We start from the raw sequence: 24492 nt of genomic DNA, 5'->3' as shown, positions 1-24492 counted from the left end.
AAAACAGGCTTACTAACAAACTTGAGAACTTCAAACTCGCATATAGGACTTCCGTCAAAATTGATATAATGAAAACAATTACAGGTAAACGGTGACTTAGTAATACTTGAACACTAGTGCCAAGTTAAGATGCCATTACATAACATGATAGAACCACTTAAATAAAAAAAGTTACAACAGAAACACTGATCTTTAAAAAAGAAAGGTTCATGTGCTCAGACGTGTTAATAAAAAATTACTAGAAGAAGCTGCACAAGGAACTCAGCAGCTGCTATGCAGTTTAACATTTAGCCAGTTGACAGTCCCTAATATTTCAGAAAACAATTCATACACAAACAGAGTACATACAGTATATGTATCTACCAGCTTAACCCGTCTTGACGGAAAGGAAGATAAATACTAAACTCTCGAAGGCAATATGTGACCAACTTCGGTAGTGGTTAAACACTGCCAGGCCTAGACCTCGGATGACATTTCACACTCCGCCAAGGCGCTGGCACAATCAAAAGTTTCCGCCCGAATCACAAAGACATTCCAATACTCTGAAACATAGAAACACTCGGCAGGACCTTTGACTCACACATGGAGAGCTCTATTAGCAGAGTGCAGGCTTTAAAAACGGCAACATAAAGTCATTTGGTTGCAAGAGACACAAAGCACTAGTAAAACTGAGAAAATTCCCAAATAACGGGCACCATTTAACTAGGGCAGCTGAACTCTTCCACACGGTCTTAAGGTTCGACTAAGAAAGTCTCACCATAATAATAAAGTTTAAAATCTCTGAGTGCGTCGGTGAACAAACAATTACGACGACTTACTCCATGTCAGGTACACAATACGAGGGAGCAGGTTCCACAGCTTCACCGCTTCCCTTCAAATTTTATTCCCAGCGAAGTCACAGAACTTGTATCTCCAAGCTGCCCGTGTCGCCACAACGCCCAACCAATTTCACACCACAACGTGTAACGGTCATCACGCTTGTTCGGCAGCCGTTGACACCTCCCCACGAATGTCATGAGATCTCCAGGGTTACCCGTCGAAAGCTAACAAAACCCTTCGCTTCACCTGCCAAGCCGCAATATAAGACACGCTCAAAGCAAAGATAGCTTACCTCAACCACAATTGATCTCAACGATACGTAAACAACATAAGACTGGCGCCAGCTCGCCACGGCTCACAATGCGTATTTATTTCAGTTGCCCTGTGTACTGTTGTTGTTGTTGTGGTCTTCAGTCCTGAGACTGGTTTGATGCAACTCTCCATGCTACCCTATCCTGTGCAAATTTCTTCATCTCCCAGTATCTACTGCAACCAACATCCTTCTGAATCTGCTTAGTGTATTCAAGTCGTGGTCTCCCTCTACGATTTTTACCCTCCACGCTGCCCTCCAATGCTAAATTTGTGATCCCTTGATGCCTCAGAACATGCCCTACCAACCGGTCCCTTCTTCTCGTCAAGTTGTGCGACAAACTCCTCTTCTCCCCAATTCTATTCAATACCTCCTCATTAGTTATGTGATCTACCCATATAATCTTCAGCATTCTTCTGTAGCACCACATTTCGAAAGCTTCTATTCTCTTCCTGTCCAAACTATTTATCGTCCATGTTTCACTTCCATACATGGCTAAATTCCACCCAAATACTTTCAGAAACGACTTCCTAACACTTAAATCTATACTCGATGTTAACAAATTTCTCTTCGTCAGAAACGCTTTCCTTGCCATTGACAGTCTACATTTTATATCTTCTCTACTTCGACCATCATCAGTTATTTTGCTCCCCAAATAGCAAAACTCCTTTACTACTTTAAGTGTCTCATTTCCTAATCTAATTCCCTCAGCATCACCCGACTTAATTCGACTAAATTCCATTACCCTCTATTTGCTTTTGTTGATGTTCATCTTATATCCTCCTTTCAAGACACTGTCCATTCCGTTCAACTGCTCTTCCAAGTCCTTTGCTGTCTCTGACATAATTACAATGTCATCGGCGAACCTCAAAGTATTTATTTCTTCTCCATGGATTTTAATACCTACTCCGAATTTTTCTTTTGTTTTCTTTAGTGCTTGCTCAATATACAGACTGAATAACATTGAGGAGAGGCTACAACCCTCTCTCACTCCCTTCCCAACCGCTGCTTCCCTTTCATACCCCTCGATTCTTATAACTGCCATCTGGTTTCTGTACAAATTGTAAATAGCCTTTCGCTCCCTGTATTCTACCCCTGCCACATTTAGAATTTGAAAGAGAGTATTCCAGTTAACACTGTCAAAAGCTTTCTCTAAGTCAACAAATGCTAGAAACGTAGGTTTGTTATTCCTTAATCTTTCTTCTATGATAAGTCGTAAGGTCAGTATTGCCTCACTATACTGTAGCAATTCTCTCTCTGAATAGTCCAAGTGCCATCGTGCTGTGTTAATGGACGAGACGCATCAAGCGAAAGTTAGATTCGGGTGGCTCTGAGCACTATGGGACTTAACATCTATGGTCATCCTCCCCTAGAACTTAAAACTACTTAAACCTAACTAACCTAAGGACATCACACACATCCATGCCCGAGGCAGGATTCGAACCTGCGACCGTAGCAGTCGCGCGGCTCCGGACTGAGAGCCTAGAACCGCTAGACCACCGCGGCCGGCGGTTAGATTCGTCCTTGACATTTGAATACCACTGTAGTTGTTCATAGACCTCTCTTTCTGTTCTATGTTTATAATCCTCTAGACTGTAATGAGAGATAGCTTTCAATTTGTGGTGGCCCACTTTCCTTTATAGTAAAACCGTACTTTCAAAAATATGTTGCCATTCTTCAATAAAATATTTATATTTCTTGTGGATAAATATACCTACTCCTGCTTTAACTTTTTCTCCTCTTCGAGCCCACTATAAAGAATAGGTACTGGTAATTTTCCTTCTACGCACTGACTTTATTTCGTCTCTTGAATACTTTTAATTTAGTGATAACAATATTTGAGTTTATTATTTTCATTGTTGAACTGTTGCAACATCGACATTTGTTATAAGTATTTCGGCTATTCTTTGGTAACTAAGTATGTTCTTCGGTAAGCATTAGCATCCTTCATTGTAATTTAACGGGGCAGTGAGCAGAAAACTGTATCATCAAACCAGAAAAAAAAATGGTTCAAATGGCTCTGTACACTAGCAGACTTAACTTCTAATGTCATCAGTCCCCTAGAACTTAGAACTACTTAAACCTAACTAACCTAAGGACATCACACACACATCCATTCCCGAGGAAGGATTCGAACCTGCGACTGTAGAGGTCGCGCGGTTCCAGACTGTAGCGCTCAGAACCGCTCGGCCACTCCGCAAACCAGAAAGCTTGTGCTATTGAGGTTGCAGCAAAAAAGGTCTGTCAGTTCAAGTTTATGTATTCCTTAATTACTTCACCAGAAGGCGCAGAAGGTAGGCTTGCAGATATAGTTATTCTCAGAAACCTGCTTCATTGTAAGGTCCGTGCTACAACCTTGTCACTACTCACGCTATTGTAGTTCTTCTTAACAACTCTTTCCATTGCTCCACGAATTCCTAGGAAAATCAAACAATCGAAGACTTACTTCGTATTGAGATAACATCCTTCTGGAGAAAATGTTATTAGCTACAGGTTCGAATTCTTCGTTACCGCCGCGAGTAGCTACTTCAACGAACGAAATCAGTTGCTGAAATCCGCCTCCGTAATCAGAGGTCGTTGGCGCACGTTTACGTGGTGCTACTCGAGTCGGCGGTAACCGGTTTGATTCCTGGCGGTGGAAGATATTTTCAGCGCTATGACCAGGTCAGTCAGATACCGCTATGTTGGTATATACTGTAGTTCCTGACCATCAAACTTCTCGCAATTGCAGTTCTCTCCTCTATGTGTTCGGGAGTGTGAGGGTATGGGATGGTGATTATGGTGATCCTCCCGTCGGATGGGGACGATAAGCTCAGTGGTTTCTCGGGTATTACTCGACAGGAGCAGGTTATGTGCAGTCAGTAAATAGCGTCGGTTTTTCTTCACTCTCTGTAATCTGTTAACGAAACAAACGTGAACTATTCACTACATTCACTCGTCGACACTACAGAACTGTGCAGCCAGTTTGTACAATATACAATTTGTATTATAAAATATTAAAATCGGATACAGATTAAGGACTAATTTCCGAGCAAGGATTTGATTGGCTTATTACAGTCGGAAACCAAGATCTTAATAAATTCCGTGGAAGACAACACCATACCTGAAAAAGGTATTCAATCAGAAGAAATACACTTCTGGCCATTAAAATTGCTATACCAAGAAGAAATGCAGATGATAAACGGGTATTCATTGGACAGATATATTATACTAGAACTGAGAAATCAGTACCCAGAACAACCACCTCCGGCCGTAATAACGGCCTTGATACGCCTGAGTATTGAATCAAACAGAACTTGGATGGCGTGTACAGACAGGTACAGCTGTCTATGCAGCTTCAACACGATACCACAGTTCATCAGTGACTGGCGTATTGTGACGAGCCAGTTGCCCGGCCACCATTGACCAGACGTTTTCAATTGGTGAGAGATCTGGAGAATGTGCTGGCCAGGGCAGCAGTCGAACATTTTCTGTATCCAATAAAGCCCGTACAGTACCTGCAACATGCGGTCATGCATTGTGCTGCTGACATGTAGGGTTTCGCAAGGATCGAATGAAGGGTAGAGCCAAGGATCGTAACAAAACCCAAAGTGTAACGTCCACTGTTCGAAGTGCCGTCAATGCGAACAAGAGGTGACCGAGACGTGTAACCAATGGAACCCCATACCATAACGCCGGGTGATACGCCAGTATGGCGATGACGAATACACGCTTCCAATGTGCGTTTACCGCGATGTCGCCAAACACGGATGCGACCATCATGATGCTGTAAACAGAACTTCGATTCATCAAAAAAAATGACGTTTTGCCATTCGTGCACCCAGGTTCGTCGTTGAGTACACCATCGCAGGCGCTCCTGTTTGTGATGCAGCGTCAACGGTAACCGCAGCCATGGTCTCCGAGCTGCTGCGAACGTCGTCGAACTGTTCGTGTACATGGATGTTGTCTTGCAAACGTCCCCATCTGTTGACTCAGGGATCGAGACGTGGCTGCACGATCCGTTACAGCCATGCGGATAAGATGCCCGTCATCTCGACTACTAGTGATACGAGGCCGTTGGGATCCAGCATGACGTTCCGTATTACCCTCCTGAACCCACCGATTCCATATTCTGCTAACAGTCATTGGGTCTCGACAACGCGAGCAGCAATGTCGCGATACGATAAACCGCAATCGCGATAGGTTACAATCCGACCTTTATCAAAGTCGGAAACGTGATGGTACGCATTTCTCTTCCTTACACGAGGCATCACAACAACGTTTCACCAGGCAACGCGGGTCAACTGCTGTTTGTGTATGAGAAATCAGTTGGTAACTTTCCTCATGTCAGCACGTTGTAGGTGTCGCCACCGGCGCCAACCTTGTGTGAATGCTCTGAAAAGCTAATCATTTGCATATCACAGCATCTTCTTCCTGTCGGTTAAATTTCGCGTCTGTAGCACGTCACCTTCGTGGTGTAGCAATTTTAATGGCCAGTAGTGTATTTTATTTTATGCAGTACTACCCATACGTTTTGTCTTTTGCAGGTCTGTCGAAAGCACATATTAGAACATCCTTAAACTATATGCGCGTGAAAACTGAAATCACGAATTTTTTGTTCACAGATGTGCGCAACTAGTGAAATATGTTCTCTAGTCACGTGTATGTGTGTTGTCTCATCTATTTCCTTTATTGTAAAGTAGAATAATAATATAAGGTACGAGAAAAAAGTTCGCACTCGAAGGCGTTGCTACAGGGTATATGCAACGTAGTGTGACTCCATTGTGGGTATATAAGCACCGACATGCAATGGATTGCCGGCCGAAGTGGCCGTGCGGTTAAAGGCGCTCCAGTCTGGAACCGCAAGACTGCTACGGTCGCAGGTTCGAATCCTGCCTCAGGCATGGATGTTTGTGATGTCCTTAGGTTAGTTAGGTTTAACTAGTTCTAAGTTATAGGGGACTAATGACCTCAGCAGTTGAGTCCCATAGTGCTCAGAGCCATTTGAACCACTTTTGCAATGGATTAGCATGGCATTCGTGTGCGAGCGGTAAATGCTGAAACGTGAACTGTGACGACGTTGGCACCAAATATGACCAAAAGAGACCAACGTGCTGTTACGCTTTTCTTGGCTGTCGAAAGACAAACGCCAGTGGACATCCATCGGAGAATGAATGTGTGTGGGCTATTGAAAACCATCGTTGTGATATGGTGCGCCAAGCTTCATGATGACGCAGTTCCCGTATCGCAAGTATCGTAAAGCAGAAATTACGCAAACACAAGTGGGAGATACTCAGGCACATGCCCTATAGTTGTGATCTCTCCCCGTGCGATTATCACGATCCTTTAAAAAGGCCTTGCGAGGCCTTTTCGGGGCAGGTCCAGCCGCCTTGGTGCAGGTCTTCTTACATTGGACGTCACATTGGGCGACCTGCGCGCCGCATGGAGATGAAATGATGATGAAGACAGCACAACACCCAGAACCTGAGCGAAGAAAATCCCCGACCCAGCCGGGAACCGAACCCGGGCCCGTAGGACAGCAATCCGTCACGCTGACCACTCAGCTATTGGGGCGCATAAAATAGCCTGGAAATATCGACAGTTCTTATCGGACGAGGGTTTGCAGCAGGCAGATACGGACTTCTTCACGCAGCAGGACACTGTGATTTTTCAGACGGGTATTTTCAACCTTGTTCGTCAGTGGTACGACTGCCTCAATGGTCATGGTAGCTTTGACTGGTTGGCATGCTGATTCTGGACTGTATAGCTTTCGAAAGGAAACTTTTTACCGCCCCTTGTTGCAGTCTGGAAAATCTGTCCTCCGTCGCAGGTACTCAGCATATATTTTTTTCTATCGCTTTTTGTATCGGTTATCTTCCGGCTATAACAGCTTTTTTTAAATGGTATAATCTCCAGGGAGATTTCGTTTCTTCTTATCTCATGTACTGTGATACATCTCATCTGCTACTTCTTTCCGATGCCATTATTTTTTTTATTAACTGTCGGTGTTTATGATCCCTAATTCTATACACGACCACTATATCTGCAACACCAGATAGGAAGAATACTTGATTCACTTTGTAGGTGATTGGGGTATACAGAGTGAGAAATTTAGTACATACAGCAACGCTCTGGGACACTCACCAAATACGACTAACATAAGATGTAGATAAGTTACAACGAAGAGCGGTGCGTTTCGTTACAGGCTCATTAGGTCGGTGCGAGAACGTCACAGAGGTGCTCAACAAACTCCGGTGGCAGACACTACAAGAGAGGTGTTGTGCATCCCGGAGTGGTTTACTACTGAAATTCCGAGGGAGTTCGTTAAGGGAAGAGTCGGGCAACAAATGGTTCAAATGACTCTGAGCACTATGGGACTTAACTTCTAAGGTCATCAGTCCCCTAGAACTTAGAACTACTTAAACCTAACCAAACTAAGGACATCACACACATCCATGTCCGAGGCAGGATTCGAACCTGCGACCATAGCGGTCACGCGGTTCCAGACTGTAGCGCCTTTAACCGCTTGGCCACCCCGGCCGGCAATCGGGCAACATATTACTTCCTTCTACAAGCGTCTCTGGGAACGAGAACAACGAGAAAAGTTGAGAAATTTAAGATTATATAGACGTTTACTGACTTTCATTCTTCCCGCGAACCATTCGCTGTTGGGACATGACAGGGGGAAGCAGATAGTGGTCCCAGAAGAACCCTCTGCCACACAGCATCTGGTGGCTTGCGGTGTTTCCATTTCAAGGCATTGCTGCAGCCTAAATGCAACGTAGCGTGACTCCATTGTGGATATATAAGCACCGACATGTAGGCAAGGGATTAGTGGGCCATTCGTGTCTGTCCGACGTTCGGAGGTAAACGCCGAAATGTGATGTAGACGTAGAAACACTGTTGGGCATCGAATCGAAGTGCGGAAGGACGACAGATACTGGTACGTCATTCCATGCTGATTCAACTCTTTGTCAGGGTTCAATATTCGTAGTCGCTGGTGTTTGGCATGTCAGTCCCTCGGCAACAAATAAACAGATGTTTTCAGTACCTGAGAAATGTGAGGAAAGTACTAGACACTCTACAGTAGGACACCCCCTGTATCGAGGTATATCAGGGCAGTACAGGCAACATGCGATCTTATGTTATCATGTTGAAATATACTGTGACGAAGACCTCGAAGATAGGGCGTAGCAACCAGCCTCGGTATGTCAGAAACGTAACATCTGTTGTCCAACTTATCGGTATCCAAACCAGAGGCAATAGAGTTGTGTACTTGTAAGGCGACTATAATTTCGCACCTTACAAGCACCCATCCACATACTTTGCCGTGATCTACAAACACAATTAGGCATCATGTGATAACTTGTGTAAGTAGGCTGTTTAGGTTTTTTTATTGGTAACGCCACCTCTGTATGAAAATCACTGGCTGTGCTGTGCGCAGTCTGTGTCTAGTTTGCATTGTTGTCTGCCATTGTAGTGTTGGGCAGCGGCAGCTGGATGTGAACAGCGCGTAGCGTTGCGCAGTTGGAGGTGAGCCGCCAGCAGTGGTGGATGTGGGGAGAGAGATGGCGGAGATTTGTAATTTGTCATGAACTGCTATATATATATTATGACTATTGAGGTAAATACATTGGTTGTTCTCTATCAAAATCTTTCATTTGCTAACTATGCCTATCAGTAGTTAGTGCCTTCAGTACTTTGAATCTTTTATTTAGCTGGCAGTAGTGGCGCTCGCTGTATTGCAGTAGCTTGAGTAGCGAAGATTTTTGTGAGGTAAGTGATTTGTGAAACTTATAGGTTAATGTTAGTCAGGGCCATTCTTTTGTAGGGATTTTTGAAAGTCAGATTGCGTTGCGCTAAAAAAATATTGTGTGTCAGTTTAAGCACAGTCTTGTATAAATTGTTCAAAGGGGAAGTTTCACTTGTACATCGTATATATGAATATATAAAGGAGACTGACATTGCCACGTACGCCTTGTAAATAATTGTTAACGCTTATTGCATGAAAGGTGACGGAGTGTCTTTATTATCATACTGGTAGAAGTTGGAGCGACAGTGGAAATGAAACGGCAGGCGGAACTCAGGCCCTGGGTGGAAGGCCCACACAGGTGTGTTGGTCCTGCTTAAACACTGGAAGTAGCAAGATGAACGTTGGGACACCTGAGCTCTGGGGCACAATAGATTCGCGACTGGCTGTTGATGTAGCTGGATGGGAAGGATTATACTTTGGAAAATACGAAAATCTTAGACGCAGCTGAAAGGAATGAGGAAGCGTCACCTCAGAAACCACGCAGGCTGGGTTATTTCCAAGGATTTTTACTCAGAAGCATACCATTGTACGAGTGTAGGTTTTTCCTCGCTGGACGACAAAAGACTAAAATATGGTTGGTCGGCGTTAGGAAAAATATATAGAGAGGGAGAATATCCCGCGGTTTCGGGAATGTGATTCGTTTTCGGAATTACGAAGGTGGGGAGCCGAGCCTTGCTGGGAGGTCTGTGGTGGAGAGACAAGGTCTCCCATTGTGAGCGCCCGTGTGTGACGGTCGCTCGATATCAGCTTTGTTGATACAGACGGACTTGCTGTCTTTGCCCTCAGGAGAGTTTATAGTTAGAACAGTCAGGCACTGTACTGTCCCGAACCTGTAGGAGTCTAGACTTCACCTTCAGGTTGGAACTCGTCGTGGAGTACGCAGCGTTCAGTAATTGAGAGCATTTCCTCTGCCTATACTTACGTTGAGACGTTAAGTGAACTCCGTCCTTATGGCTGGAAGTTCGCGTTTCTCGTCTGCAGAACACAGAGAGGAGAAGACAGTATTAGAGTATATTAGTCACTGGACAGCATTCTGCCGTCCTAGTGTTTGAAGGAGTTTATCTGTGGCTGGAGTTCTTCGATCGTCGAAGACTGAATACGAGAACCATCACTTCGACGAATCGGACGCAATACTCATGGTGACACCGCAGATTGCTTCGACTTATTAGGGCTATAAAAGCTAAACACCTGTGATCATTAGTTTATTTCGACTGAGATTCCACACCATCGTAGATCACCTTTCAAAGTAGTGTCTTCTGGTGTTTGGTACGTGGATGATGTCAGTCATTTCGCGTTATTGATATTAGATCGTGCGGTCATAATAAGGAGCAGAGTTGGGCAATTGATTAGTAACTTTACTTAGGAAATGTAAACTTTGTAATATAAAGGTTTTTTAATCTACAATAAGTATATAAGCAGGAACAACGTTTATCATTTAGTAGGATTAGTTGTCTTCATTATTCATTTATGTTTAGATTGTAATTTATAGAATTAAGAGATCCTAAGATCTGCTTCAGGGAGTAGTCAGACAGGGCCAAAATCTTCATTTTAGAGTTTATTTTCCGTTGCGCACATTCATTTTACACCCGCATGGAGTACCATCTCGGATACTGTGTAATGAGGCAGTTTTAGTTCTCCTCGGGAGCCCCATACACGGCTACATCAGTTGCGATGCTGTACACACAATAAGGATGCAACTGCGTGGAAGGCTGGGTGCCTCTCCTGTGTCGAATGTCCTTGTGCGTATCGCAATCAGCATGTCTCCCTGTTGCTGCGATAAGAGAAGTCGCAATAATGGTTCCCCTGTTGATAGTCCATGGTTCTCCACTGTCGCACTGTGACGTGACTGCATGATAATGTATGACCAGAAGATTAATACTAATGTACAGTACAATAGTAAACAATTCCAGGAATAAAATTTTGTTAGAAACCGACTGCGATTAAGTCCCATGGTGCTCAGAGCCATTTGAGCCAACCGACTGAGACATCACTAAGTGGGGTGCGTATGCCAGCTATGCAACTGTATCATAGCCGGCCGCTCTGGCAGAGCGGTTCTAGGCGCTTCAGTCCGGAACCGCGCTGCTGCTACGGTCGCAGGTTCGAATCCTGCCTCGGGCATGGATTGTGTGATGTCCTTAGGTTAGTTAAGTTTAAGTAGTTCTAAGTCTAGGGGACTGATGACCTCAGATGTTAAGTCCCATAGTGCTTAGAGCCATTTGAACCAATGGTATCATACCCGCATATCAACATGGGAGGCCCAAAGTCCAAACAAGCAAGGGGTTCGTTTCATTTCTCTGTGAGGGAAACCAAAACCAAGCGATTCAACACTTCGATAATAGTGCGGACAAGACAGAATGTTTTACTGTAACAAGGCTGTAAGTCGTATCATCACCTAGAATATCATAAGAACGCCTTTCAGGATGCAAACATCGCATAAGGGACCGTTCTGAAACCTTCAAATTAAATACTAGAGCATCTGAGAGCGCTGACAGGCTCAGAAAACCAGAGCACATTCGGTCACTAGTGTGGGGGTATCATGTCGTCAACTACCATAGAACCTCTGCCCTCCTCAAGTTCATTCTCAGAGTGAGGCTGTTCCATTTGCATCACGGATACTGATGGAAGCCTAGCTCAATTAAGTTTCAGGATGCTCTGGTGAATCCTACTGCTGCCAACTTGGAGTCCACTGCTGCAAGTCCACAGCCGTCCGGCCGTCGAGGGGACTTCTCATCTGTAAGCCGCAATCATGCCGGTCACAACGGTGACTGGCTGAGGAAGGGGGCTGGACTGATCTTCCGCGAATGAAGAACCGATCAGCCCCTCTGCAAGCTGCTCAACTTTCCCACTGACGCGCTACCTGCACTTTCAGGCAGCGCAGACTCAGCATGTTTGCTGCTAGAGAGCGCTGGGAAGACGCAGTGATTGTAAAACTCTCGCAAATAAATGATCGTAAGTGACTGATGTTCCATTACGGCCTTCGCACTACATAGGATCTCTCACCCTACTCTCTTCGCTCGATCTCCTCGTGATAACACGTTCTCAGCTCGGTTCGTAACAATATTATGTCCTTTTTGGGCGCTAGTCGAGTGGCGCCGTTGACAGCCCACATCACCTTGTGTAAGGCAGGTCTTAACCCGTCAGTCCAACTTTCTCATGACAATTTTGTACACTTCACGCCAGTTCAACGTTTGTTTCATATCACTTTCACGGCGTTGCAGTTTTGTCTCCAGCAGTGTGTATAATCATCACAGTAAATCTTTGAATATTTGTATTTTTCCTCTCTGAGCTAAATTCGTCTTCCATTTTAACTGCTGGAATGTGAAGTGTAACAGATAGTATCTGTTTTTTCAGTTGTCCCAGTTATCAGATTTTCATTTCATAGTATTAACGAAATTATTTAATATTTTGCGTCTACAGCTATCCAAGGCATTTATATTTATTTTCCCATCAAACACTGCTCTGTAAGCTGCCACTCGTTTTGCAGCAATATACGAGCGTTTATAAGAATGATGAACGTGTCTGTATGCCGTGAACTGTACCCCACCAGGTACTAAATGCAACCCAGTGATAACTTGAACTGACCTTTTAATGAATGGAAGAAATGGTAAGCTCACGCAAAGCGCAACAAAAGGTGTAAAAATTACTCAGAAGTAACGAAACTGAATACTGAACACGAACCTGAACTGGTAACTACGTACTCCATAACCACCAAGGTTGTTAAGTCGTATCTCATAGGTCAGATTTTTGCAATGACAGATGTTTTGTCGTCTGCTACCTGCTTCTCCTAATACTTGTGAGCATTTAGCATGTGTAGTGAACGCAACGATTTTCAGTTAAGTAGCCTCCTCGGTGCCAGGAAATCTCGGAGCGGCTGTGTCAGCGCTAACTTGCCAGGTCTGCAGAAAATCTTTTCGAAACAAGAAATTTTAGTAGGGAATGCACGTGCAATGTTACCCTGAATCAGACACGTAATGTGCGTCGTCTCGCACCTGCTGCTCGTAATAACGTCAAGAAACTTGGCTACCGTACTTCGTAAATCAAATGCAGGTTCCATCCTGCGTCGTCAAAAAATCAATCATATAATTGAATTTCGTTATTAATGAAACCCACCAGATAAGAGCACGACGCTGAACGCATCATAAATGGAACTGCAACAGAGCTTAAGGCTCATTAATTAATATTGCATTTGAATACCTGAAGGGTCTATAATTAATTTCAAATTTATCATAAGGTGATCTGAAGTTCATCGTTTACTTCTTCTTTTCTTCTTCTTTTGCTACCACCTTTATCCCGCATTCGGAACCGCTGGACTGCTACGGTCGCAGGTTCGAATCCTGCCTCGGGCATGGATGTGTGTGATGTCCTTAGGTTAGTTAGGTTTAAGTAGTTCTAAGTTCTAGGGGACTGATGACCTAAGATGTTAAGTCCCATAGTGCGCAGAGCCATTTGAACCATTTTTTATCCCGCATTGTGCGCAGGGTCGGCAGGGTTAAGTACGGATTTGGCATGGTTAATTGTTAGGGGTGGCCGGATGCCCTTCCTGCCGCCACCCCATACCCCCCCCCCCCCCCCCCCCCGGTACGGAATTAGTGTACCACAGCTGTCTGCGTCCAGTGTGTAAATCGTGAAATAGTGCGAATGTGTTGCAAATGTCTGTGAGTTGTGTAACTGAGACGGGACGTGTGGACCAGCCCGGTATTCACCTAGTAGGATGTGGAAAACCGCCTGAAAACCGACCATCGTCGTCAATCCGCCGGGCGGATTCGATCTGGAGCCGGCGCGCGAACCCGAGTCCAGGAAGCAGCACATTAGCGCGCTCGGCTACGCTGGCGGGTCACCGTTTACTTATTACTGCATATTATTACTTGAAGGGAAAATGTACATAACGTTTTTTTATTGTATCACAAAGCACACTCGTCCGTGGCACAACAAATAGAGAACAACTGTACACGAGAGGTATTGAGGTAAATCAAGAGAGAATGAAGGAGTGGGCTCTTAAGCTACATTACAATTCGTTTTATAACACGCAGTGAATCAGCGAGTGTATGCCGTAAACAGCACGGAATCCCTATGTTGATAAATAATGTCGCTTCTCTGGATGGCAGCCATTCAAAGCAAAGATAATGCTGTCGCGCCAAGTGTGCACTGGTACGTATGTTAAATAAATTTCACAACATACAATTACGTGATATACTACAAGCGTCAACTTCGTAGATTGCTCAAAATCTTCTACAATAAATTACAGTATTGAACCTAAGTGCAAAGTCACCCTGAATCAGAAGTAAGAAACACACCACTCCCGGAAAATTCGCAAGAATACTAACGTGATGGCAAATACATGTGGCTCAACCTGAAAATTCCAGGAAAAAGATAAGAACTATTAAATTCGCGCAGTCGAAATGTAGTAGATAAAAAGTGGAATTTACATGTAGATTATGCGTACAACTTCGCCATTGTGGCGATAAATAAACATCGAGTCGGAATATCTCAGATGCCTTCCAAAGAACATCTTAGAATCACAAAAGAAATAACATTACAAATTAACAGGAAATAATGTCGTGGATGGAAGAAACTGCGTCTAAGTCACTTGAATATAAATGCCCCGCACTTGGAATCAGATCACCACGTGCTCTCAATCAACTGCAATGCGAGGAATGACCAGTAATGCTGCATGTGAAATTTGCACGTAAAGGACAAGCGGAAACAATACTACTTTACCAAATCTTTTTATTATCATGGTACACAGGCAAAGGAAAACTATTACAATGCTTGTGGCATTTTGCGGTCTTGCCAATACATCGAAGTTTGTTGCTCGATCGCGTTCATGGGTCTGTTAACACAAGACAATCTGAAAAACTGCTAGTTACAATGTTTAGCTGCAGGCGAAGGACAAGAAGAGAGTGTCTATGTCCTCAGAATGAGGTGGGAACAGGAACAAATTTTTTGACTTAGTGTTACCATTCGCTGCTGCCGGTCAAAGCCTTTAGCTCTCGTTAAGATACAGAGTTGGACAAAAATCTGGACTGTGAAGTGCCGGGTGCTGTTTAGCGTATACTGCGAGCCTGGTCCCCGATGACCTACAGGAAAGCTTGCCATAAGGTAATGTAAAGTAAAGAGAAACAGTCACGCAGTGGATAACGTCTTATTGAATAAGAATTACTGGGAGTGGCCCCAATGAGGCATGAAAATACGGATACCGTTAGTCACACGCATATATTCATGAACGGAAATGGCAGTCACAATATCAATTTAAAACTTCTTCGCAGATTAAAAAGCTGTAGCTGACCGAAACTCGACCTCGGGACCTTTGCTTTTCGCAGGGGAACACTCTACGCACTGAGGTACGCAAGTGTGACGCACAACTCGTCCTCACTTGTGGCAGTACCTCGTCTCCTACCTTCCAAACTTCACAGAAGCTCTCCCGCGAAACTTGTGTGATTAGCACCCCTGGAAGAAAGGATATTGCAGAGACGTGGCTTAGCCACAGCCGGGAGGATGCTTCCAGAATGAAATTTACACTCTGCAGCGGCGTGTGCGCTGATTTGAACCGTCCTGACAGATTAAAACTGTGTGCTGGACCTGTACTCGATCTGGAGATCTTTGCCTTAATCGGACAAGTACTCCATCAACTCATTTTTTCCAAGGCCTCTTGCATTTCAGTCGTTGGCCCTTAACAACCATATTACCCCCGAAACCTAGCTGACTTACAGACAAAAGCAATATCCATTGCCACCGCCACTTTCATCCTAAAAGCTAACAAGGACGGTCAGGCTCCACTCATGAAAAAAACGAAACACGCCTCCGATCGTTCTACAAAAAAGAAGGCAGAAAGGAAGGGATACAATTGTCATTTTTAAATCGGGGGAACGGGGGAGGGGTCCACAACGACCAGGTGGCGGGGTGTCCAGGTCGTCTTCCCGTTCAATGAGGCTTAAATACCCAATAATTATCCTTGATGTCTCACATCAGTCCACCCTGTCCTTTACCTTCAATTCTTTTCTCAAAGCCCGTACACCCTACTGTTCTGGAGGGCGCGTAAACAACTCCCCCAAGTAATTAGCTGAGCGAATGGTACGACGACTTGCGTTGTAAAACTGTGTAGTTGCACATTAAGTAGTGCCGTTTCTTTAAGCCATACTGTGATATTATGTCGAGTAGCAGGGTAGTAAGTAACGTCAGGATGGATTAGCTCTGTGGGTTCTACATACTGAGGCGTCCGTCGCAGCAACAATGTCAACTTGCGGTGTCTGAGGAGAAAACAGCCGGCAGCTGCACCAGAAACGAAACGGTGCATGTCGGTGTCGACGGCGGTGCATCTGGTGTAGAGGGGATCCTCGGCAAGATGTATAATATATTAATGTTGTAGGGTGGGGAATTTTTCAGTTGTTATCACCTACCACAACGCCCTCACTGCGGGGGGTAGGGAATACGAGCAAACGTAGCACCACATCCACTTTCACCCAACTGCCAGATGTCGGCGATCAATCAAGATAGCAGGCAGTGTCTGTTGAAAATAGCAGTAAAAGTCCTTGGTTCTAGGCACGTGCGTTGTTGTTAGGATGTCCGCCAGATAACTCATGTTGTCCAGATACATGCGAACCTGATATAGTGGCGGTGCGATACGTCCAATAGAAATCGGCAGCCGGTGGAATTGAGGTACCACCTCCTCAGTGTGTCCTTGTCCTAAGCATGTAAGTGATGCATCGGCTGAATAAAGAGAGCGAGAGCTCTATTTTGCACGATTTATCATTCCGATACCACCTGCATGTGTGGGCAACGCCAGTGTCTTATAACGGGTCTTGAACTCATTACCAACGTAGACAGAATGACCAAGGGCCGCCCGGAACTTGGCAGCCATTGTAGAGGGTAGTGGGAGAACGGTTTTGTAATGATTAAGTTTGGGGGCAGGTCAACATTAATAAAATATACTCACTTGAAATGTCTGAAGACGAACTTGGCGTGCATATCATATTAAGTAGTATAAAACTTCTGCAGATTAATAATTACCAAAAATGGTTTAAACCTGCACAGTATAGTGTCGCCCTCTGGAGGGAGTTTTGAATTTGACTGTGTGTTACCTAACAGAAAGAGGGTATCGAACATGAAATTCGTAAGGGTGGCAGTTGGTAGACAACAGAAAGACTAAAATTTGGTAAGAAATTACAGTGACAGTTTTAATATAAATGAAGTAATAAAACGGTCGCCAGCCTATATAGGCATGATAATGTGAAAACATTATTTTCAATCGATTTGCATATACTCTTGGAAAAGCGACTTTCATAGATTCTTTTTCAGAAAAGTGCACTGAACACTACACAGTCGGTAGCAGTAGCACTCAATTGCAAAGACTAGCATTCACAGAAACAAAATAGAGACTTTATACCTGCTGACTACAACCACTACTTCAGTCTTTAAATAATTCAGCACAAAAAATGTTCTCAAAGACAAAAACGAGACTAACTAGTATCTGACCAGAGTTCAATTTAGGTTAACATACTTTTACATACCAGAGATGCAATAAAATTGACAATACTCACATTTCATATGCATTTCACTTTGTCAGTGTTTCAGGTTCACTCACAGAAACCTACTCTCAGTCTGACTTATTCTGTTATTAAATATTGTAGTGGAATCCTACAAACTGACCACTCCTTTATCCACAAATAAACAAACTTTACAGTAAAGCCTCGTATTATAATAAATGCTGAACTACAACCCCACTTAAGATCATTTAGCCCTCAAAGCTAGAAAACAATATACACTAGCAATATTTTTATCTGGATTGGTAAGTAAGTTCAAATAAAGCAAATATTCAAAAGGTTTCAAATTTTTCTGTCTCTTTCATCACTTGTGAAGCAAGTCATTTTAATCAGTCACATTTAAATTCATTAGCACTAACCACATGGCACTATCTTATTGAAATATTTCATAGTAAATTAAAAACTTGTCATCTGATAAATATTAAGTGCCCCTTATATTACTCGTGAAGCGAATACCTTTCACTGACAATCTTAATGTTCCCACACATTGAACAATGACACTTGTAAATTAGAAGCTATTCAAAGTAAACTGGAGCTTTTCATAAATTCAACGTAAAATGAAATATATTAATATCACTCTTTCACAAGCAGGATACTTGGACTTAAATACATTGAGGAAAGGACCCTGCTTGGTTGACTGAAAGGGAAAATTCCATGGTTCAAATACCAGTTTTTGCAACACTTGGATTATTACTGCAAAATAAACACACAGAAAAACACTGGTTCATACTGATATACAATTCTAACCTCCCAAAGTTGTTGAAGCAGTGGCGCAATAGCGGTGGCGAGCACGTGGCGGCTACATGGTCTCTCATCTGGCGGATTATTTCTCTATTTAATTTCTTCTTGGAGACGTAAAGATTAATTTTAGAGCCATTCCCAATGCGAGGGCACCCATTTATAGCAGTAACCACATCCGAGGCAGTTGCATCATAGATGAGGATACCGAACGCCTCACTCGGCACTTGCAGCGTTGACTCCACAACTGCTGGCCACTGAGTGCCTATTGTGCTCTCTCGCTTCCCGCTCAGCCTGACCGCCACTTCCACCTTTTCTTTACGCGCCAAAACCACTTCCGTAGTGGAGGGGAATCACTGTGTCTTTTATATTATACAATAAAAAATCCCAAAGTATGAACCAGTTTTTACATTGCAGTTTCTCATACATAAATAAACATATTTAATAACTTTTCATTATTCAAACACAATGTTATAATTCCACAAAACATATTTCGCTAAACTCCACTTTCTTACAGAATGCAAAGACATTAAGCAGAAAAGAGTGAACCCTTTATACTTCACATAATAAATTACACTGTACAAACTACTCACTATCGATTATGGTGTTACAGTATACTGTGATATGTGGCTGGTGCCGTGCGCTGCTCGTTCCCATGGACTGTTATTCCCAAACATTTCATAGCTAGTACCTTGTAACGGACACTGGCGTACTGGTGGTCAGCCCTCTGCCCACGTCCATGTAGCGCAGCTCCCGCAGCTTGATGCTGCCGCCGGCGAACCCGCCGCACACACACACCTTATGCCGACCTCGCCAAGAGAAATGCATCGTCCTCGGAGACACAACACTTAAAACCCACACTGCCGAGGCGAATTCTCTCCATAGACCGTCCCTGTCACCGACAACAGCATTTTGGTCTACATCTGCATCTACATCTACATGGATACTCTGCAAATCACATTTAAGTGCCTGGCAGAGGGTTCATCGAACCACCTTCAGCCGGCCGCGGTGGCCGAGCGGTTCTAGGCGCTTCAGCCCGGAACCGCGTGACTGCTACTGTCACAGGTCCGAATCCTGCCTCGGGCATGGATGTGTCTGATGTTCTTAGGTTAGTTAGGATTAAGTAGTTCTACTAAGCTCTGGGGGACTGATGACCTCAGGTGTTAAGTCCCATAGTGCTCAGAGCCATTTTTCTTTTTTTTTGAACCACCTTCACAATTCTCTATTATTCCAATCTCGTATAGGGCGAGGAAAGAACGAACACCTATATCTTTCCGTACGAGCTCTGATTTCCCTTATTTTATCGTGATGTAAGTCGGTGTCAGCAAAATGACTCTAAAATTGTCATGGCGGAAATGGGTGGGCAGTAAACACAGGTAACAGTCACTCTTATTTCACTTAGACCTGTCATACGCAACCAGATTGCTGCACTTCACACTAGGATAAACAATATTTTTGGTGACTGTAGTGAACACTGCTCCTATGCCATCTTATCTGTGTTTCCGGTTAACATTCGATGTCTCGCTAAGTATTTCAGGGCTTTCTACTTGGGGTTTCAGACAGTTCTCGGTGCGAGAATAATTTTAGCGCGACAGTTTTCCTGGAGGGCAGTAAATTTGGGAACTTTGTTACGAATACTACGATAGGGGACTGATGAGATGTTAACATTTGAAGTGTCTTTACTCTGAATACTGTTTGGTTTCACTATCCACACAGGACTAAAAAAAACAAGACTGAAGGCTTGGCGCCTGGGGCCACGAAAAAGGAAAATAGAGCATGAGAAAAAGCTCTCAAGGAAAGATTAAGTAAAATCCGAATTGTAGAGCTGATTAGAGGTAATTTTAGTTCGATTTGCATACAACACTTAAATACGATGATTTCGTTTAAAAATATATATATTAAAAAAAAAGGAAAGGTTTCTTTGGAGATGGAGGAGGAAAATAATACATTAAGTTACTTGTTTTATTTGTCTGATTCGATGTAATACTGATTCATTTATTCATTTTGCTACAATAGCAGGTCGCTTACTGAGAACATTCAGAAAGAATATGAACAGGCCCCACCACTCCAGAGACGCAGTCAAAGAGCAAATTATGAAACTTGCGGCTAGCGGATAGAGAAATGTTCTTAGATCATTTCCAATCAGTATTTAAGGGTCAAAAACGCTATCTGAAACACCAAGGCAATCTTCAAAGCAGCTGATTTGAAGAGATATCAAGAACGTTGTAATATACTGTAATGTGTTGCCCTTTGTAATTTCTGTTTTATATTTTATTATTTCAGGTAACTCCATGATCAGGCCCAGGGAACCGCGTGATACCGTCCGGCCGCCGTGTCGCCCTGTGCTGTATGGCGTCGTTCGGGTGCGGGATGAGTGGATGGGCCCAGCCACCGTTCCTGCAGCTGTTGCCGGCTTTCCAAACCTTGAAGTCTCTGTCCCTCATTCTCATTCAAGCAGCTCCTCAACTGGCATCACGAGGCTGAGTGCGCTCCGTAACACAACTCCCGCGAAGAAACAAACCCTGGCAGTGCCGGGAATTCAGTCCGGATCTTCTGATTGGGAGTCAACCACGCCAACTACCCAGCTGTGGAGGTGGACGTTATGTTAAATAAACTGAAAATATTTAAAAGCATTGGCAAGCTGCGGGCAGAATTCGCACTCTGAGGGTTCAGTACACACTTAGTAATGGATACAGACAGCTCATCCATTCTGGGAATCAAAAACCTGGATGATATTTGTATGTTATCCACACTGATACTTGCGTAAGGTGGCAGAATAAATGGTCAGATTCGCACCTTAAATGAGACCTAGACAAATCGCAATGGGAAGGTGAAGATGACACCTAATGCAAATCAGCAGTTACGAGAACATTTTCCTATCAATATGTAATGCAAAAATGGATGAGTCAATCAACGGTAATTACCACACCATTCCTATAGAATGCATGTCTTTGAGCGGAAGGTAGAACAGGGAACGCGGGTCGAGTCGCTTTTAGTTTTGAAAAACCAGCTCCACAACGTCATAGCGAAGTCGTGCTGCGGGAGTTACGCCGGAAGCTACTTAAAAGGGGTGGGAGGAAGGAGGGCAACGACCTCAGGCCAGGTGATTCAAAGCGGAGGACCAGCCGTAGTGGGGCATCTGCACAAGGGCAGAGAAGAGGCTTTAGAAAACTGCGTTTCGGAGTTCCAACGGGATACGAGCAAAAGAGTGACACAGTTTCGTCCAGCGTGTGCGACACATGGAAAGGTCAATGTACTTAAGCGCCTAGAAGGGGCACAAAACGTCCGATTGGCGGAAACGCACTAGGAAGGAGAAAAATATTGAAGTTTCGACGCAGTTCCATAGAAGGGACATTGCGACTGGTAGAGAGAGTTTCTACAAAATAAGAGGAACGCTCCTATTGGTCGAAAAAAGCAGTGACGTGAAAAAGGAACCTAAGTGGAGGGAGGCAGTTCTGCCTGGAGTAGGACAAGAGAGAAATTTTCGGGGGGAGTCTTCTCTAAACTGGTGTCAGGTGCAGAACGGAGTGCTTTACGCTCCGTACGACGCAGAGAAGAAATTGGTGTGGACACTGCGTTCACAGCGGATGCACTCCAGCTAAAGAATTAGCTGTAGCAACGTTTAGCTCCAACTGTGGAGAAACGAACCAGCCAAGTTAGTTAATTGTTCTTGCGAGAACTGAGAGGGCGCTATAATATGCACGCTGTTCCAACCATGTGCGTGTATATCGCCACACAATAAGACTAGGGCTGAGTACATGTTTCCTCACATGACGAGAAACATAGGGAAAGTTTCTGCTTGAAAGTTCAGCAAAGCCCAGATTAGTTTTGTGGGAATTTCAGTGGGAGAGAGCGGCCTTGCACGCTGCAGCTTAAGGTAAATTCCGCGTGCAGAGGTCTCAACTTTGTTGGTTCACCAACTTGCGTCCTCTGTAAACCCGAGCGGCCTTGAGTAATCTTGCACTCAAATTTGTCACTTGATTAACCATCCACCGTAGACTTGATTGTCATCCTAAATAGTACCGAACTTTGAACCACAATCTGATGATTTTCGTAGTACTGACCAACATCATAACGTATGTGTAGGAGTAATTCTGTAATGAAATGTCCAATTAAACTTTCATATTATTGTGCTTAGGATTAATGTAAAGAAACGTCGAATTAAACTTTCATAATATTGTGCTTAGGATTAATGTTCTTTCAGAGAGTTAATATTTAACATTTTTGTGTATAATATTATTTCCCTTTTCGATGTTTCCAAGAAGCGTTATCCATTCTACTGTTTTTATGTTGGCGAGTTGAAAACTGTGTGAAAACCTGTAATTTTGTGAGAAATATTGCGACATTAAACTTGTCGTTTCACCTCACACAGATGTTCTCAACTCAAGAATAATCAAAAACAAACCCCCACCCTTTACACTTGCGAGATTTCGGTCCAGGAAATTCCAAGACTTTCAGGAAGTTTTGGTTTTAAGTTTGATGTCGGGTAACGAATGACAAAATAAATTTTTTTTTTCGTGTAACATAATCACAAATAAGAATTTTCTGATTTTTTCATTTACTTTTACGTGAAACCTTGCTTCTTCTAAATTTCATTCCAGGTCAACAGGAAGTCCGCTATAGATTTTAGCGAGTGAGTTTACGAATATCAAAATAGGTAACATATATGGCCGCGTATTTTGATTGCATTGACTGAGAAGCCTAAGCTTCTTACAGCGCTAAAAAAACGATAAACATTTTAGTAAGTGGTATAAGTTCCAACACGATACATCTTTCCATTCTTGAAAGAAAAATTCTTAAAAATGGACATACAGTCGGATTACAAATGACCAAAAACAGTATTTTTTGTGTGATATAACTACAAATTAAGAATTACCGTCTTCAGTTTTTTTACACCGTCAAGGGACAGTAGACCTTAGTATGTGGTATAAATTTCAACTTGATATGTCTTCCCGTTCCTGAGAAAAAGGGTTTTTGATAGTCGGACGGGCAGAAGACAGGCGGACGGAAGGGCAACGAAGTGATCCTACAAAGGTTCCGGTTTTGCCGATTAAGGTTTTTTTTTTTGGTCATCAGTCTACTGACTGGTTTGATGCGGCCCGCCACGAATTCCTTTCCTGTGCTAACCTCTTCACCTCAGAGTAGCACTTGCAACCTACGTCCGCAATTATTTGCTTTACGTATTCCAATCTCTGTCTTCCTCTACAGTTTTTGCCCTCTGCAGCTCCCTCTAGTACCATGGAAGTCATTCCCTCATGTCTTAGCAGATGTCCTGTCATCCTGTCCCTTCTCCTTATCAGTGTTTTCCACATATTCAAAAATGGTTCAAATGGCTCTGAGCACTATGGGACTCAACTGCTGAGGTCATTAGTCCCCTAGAACTTAGAACTAGTTAAACCTAACTAACCTAAGGACATCACAAACATCCATGCCTGAGGCAGGATTCGAACCTGCGACCGTAGCGGTCTTGCGGTTCCAGACTGCAGCGCCTTTAACCGCACGGCCACTTCGGCCGGCTTCCACACATTCCTTTCCTCTCCGATTCTGCGTAGAACCTCCTCATTCCTTACCTTACCAGTCCACCTAATTTTCAACATTCGTCTATAGCACCACATCTCAAATGCTTCGATTCTCTTCTGTTCCGGTTTTCCCACATTCCATGTTTCACTACCATACAATGCTGTACTCCCGACGTACATCCTCATAAATTTCTTCCTCAAATTAAGGCCGGTATTTGATATTAGTAGACTTCTCTTGGCCAGAAATGCCTTCTTTGCCATAGCGAGTGTGCTTTTGATGTCCTCCTTGCTCCGTCCGTCATTGGTTATTTTACTGCCTAGGCAGCAGAATTGCCGATTAAGGTACGGAACACTAAAAATGGGTTTCAGTGCCAGACTACGGATTCAAAGGTTTCGGGTTCTACCCTCTGTTAGTCCCTAGATATTTGTGCCACTTTTCCTTCATATCCAACAATGTTCGCTAACGTGAAAAATGTCTAACTGCACCGTCGTTCGGTGTCCACGTTAAGCAGCTTTAGGCAGCCTTATAAATGGCTGGGTAAGTCAGTTTAACACCACACCACCTCCAACAGGATCGTGCCACGTACGGCTTTGTGGTGCTCAAAACAACGTTCGCTTTCAGGGCAGCTCCACTTCGTTTTAAGAACTGCCAAATAAGTCGTGTTTGTTAGCAGCTCTTCAATCTAATCAGGTGACTGCTGTGGTGTGAGAGCACGTCGTTTTTTCAGCAGATAACGGTTCGCAGTTGTATCGAATGCTTCCCGGACATCGAAA

Source organism: Schistocerca serialis, chromosome 9, assembly GCF_023864345.2.
Source record: "Schistocerca serialis cubense isolate TAMUIC-IGC-003099 chromosome 9, iqSchSeri2.2, whole genome shotgun sequence".
Lineage (NCBI taxonomy): Eukaryota > Metazoa > Arthropoda > Insecta > Orthoptera > Acrididae > Schistocerca > Schistocerca serialis.
This window is presented reverse-complemented; position numbering follows the sequence as displayed.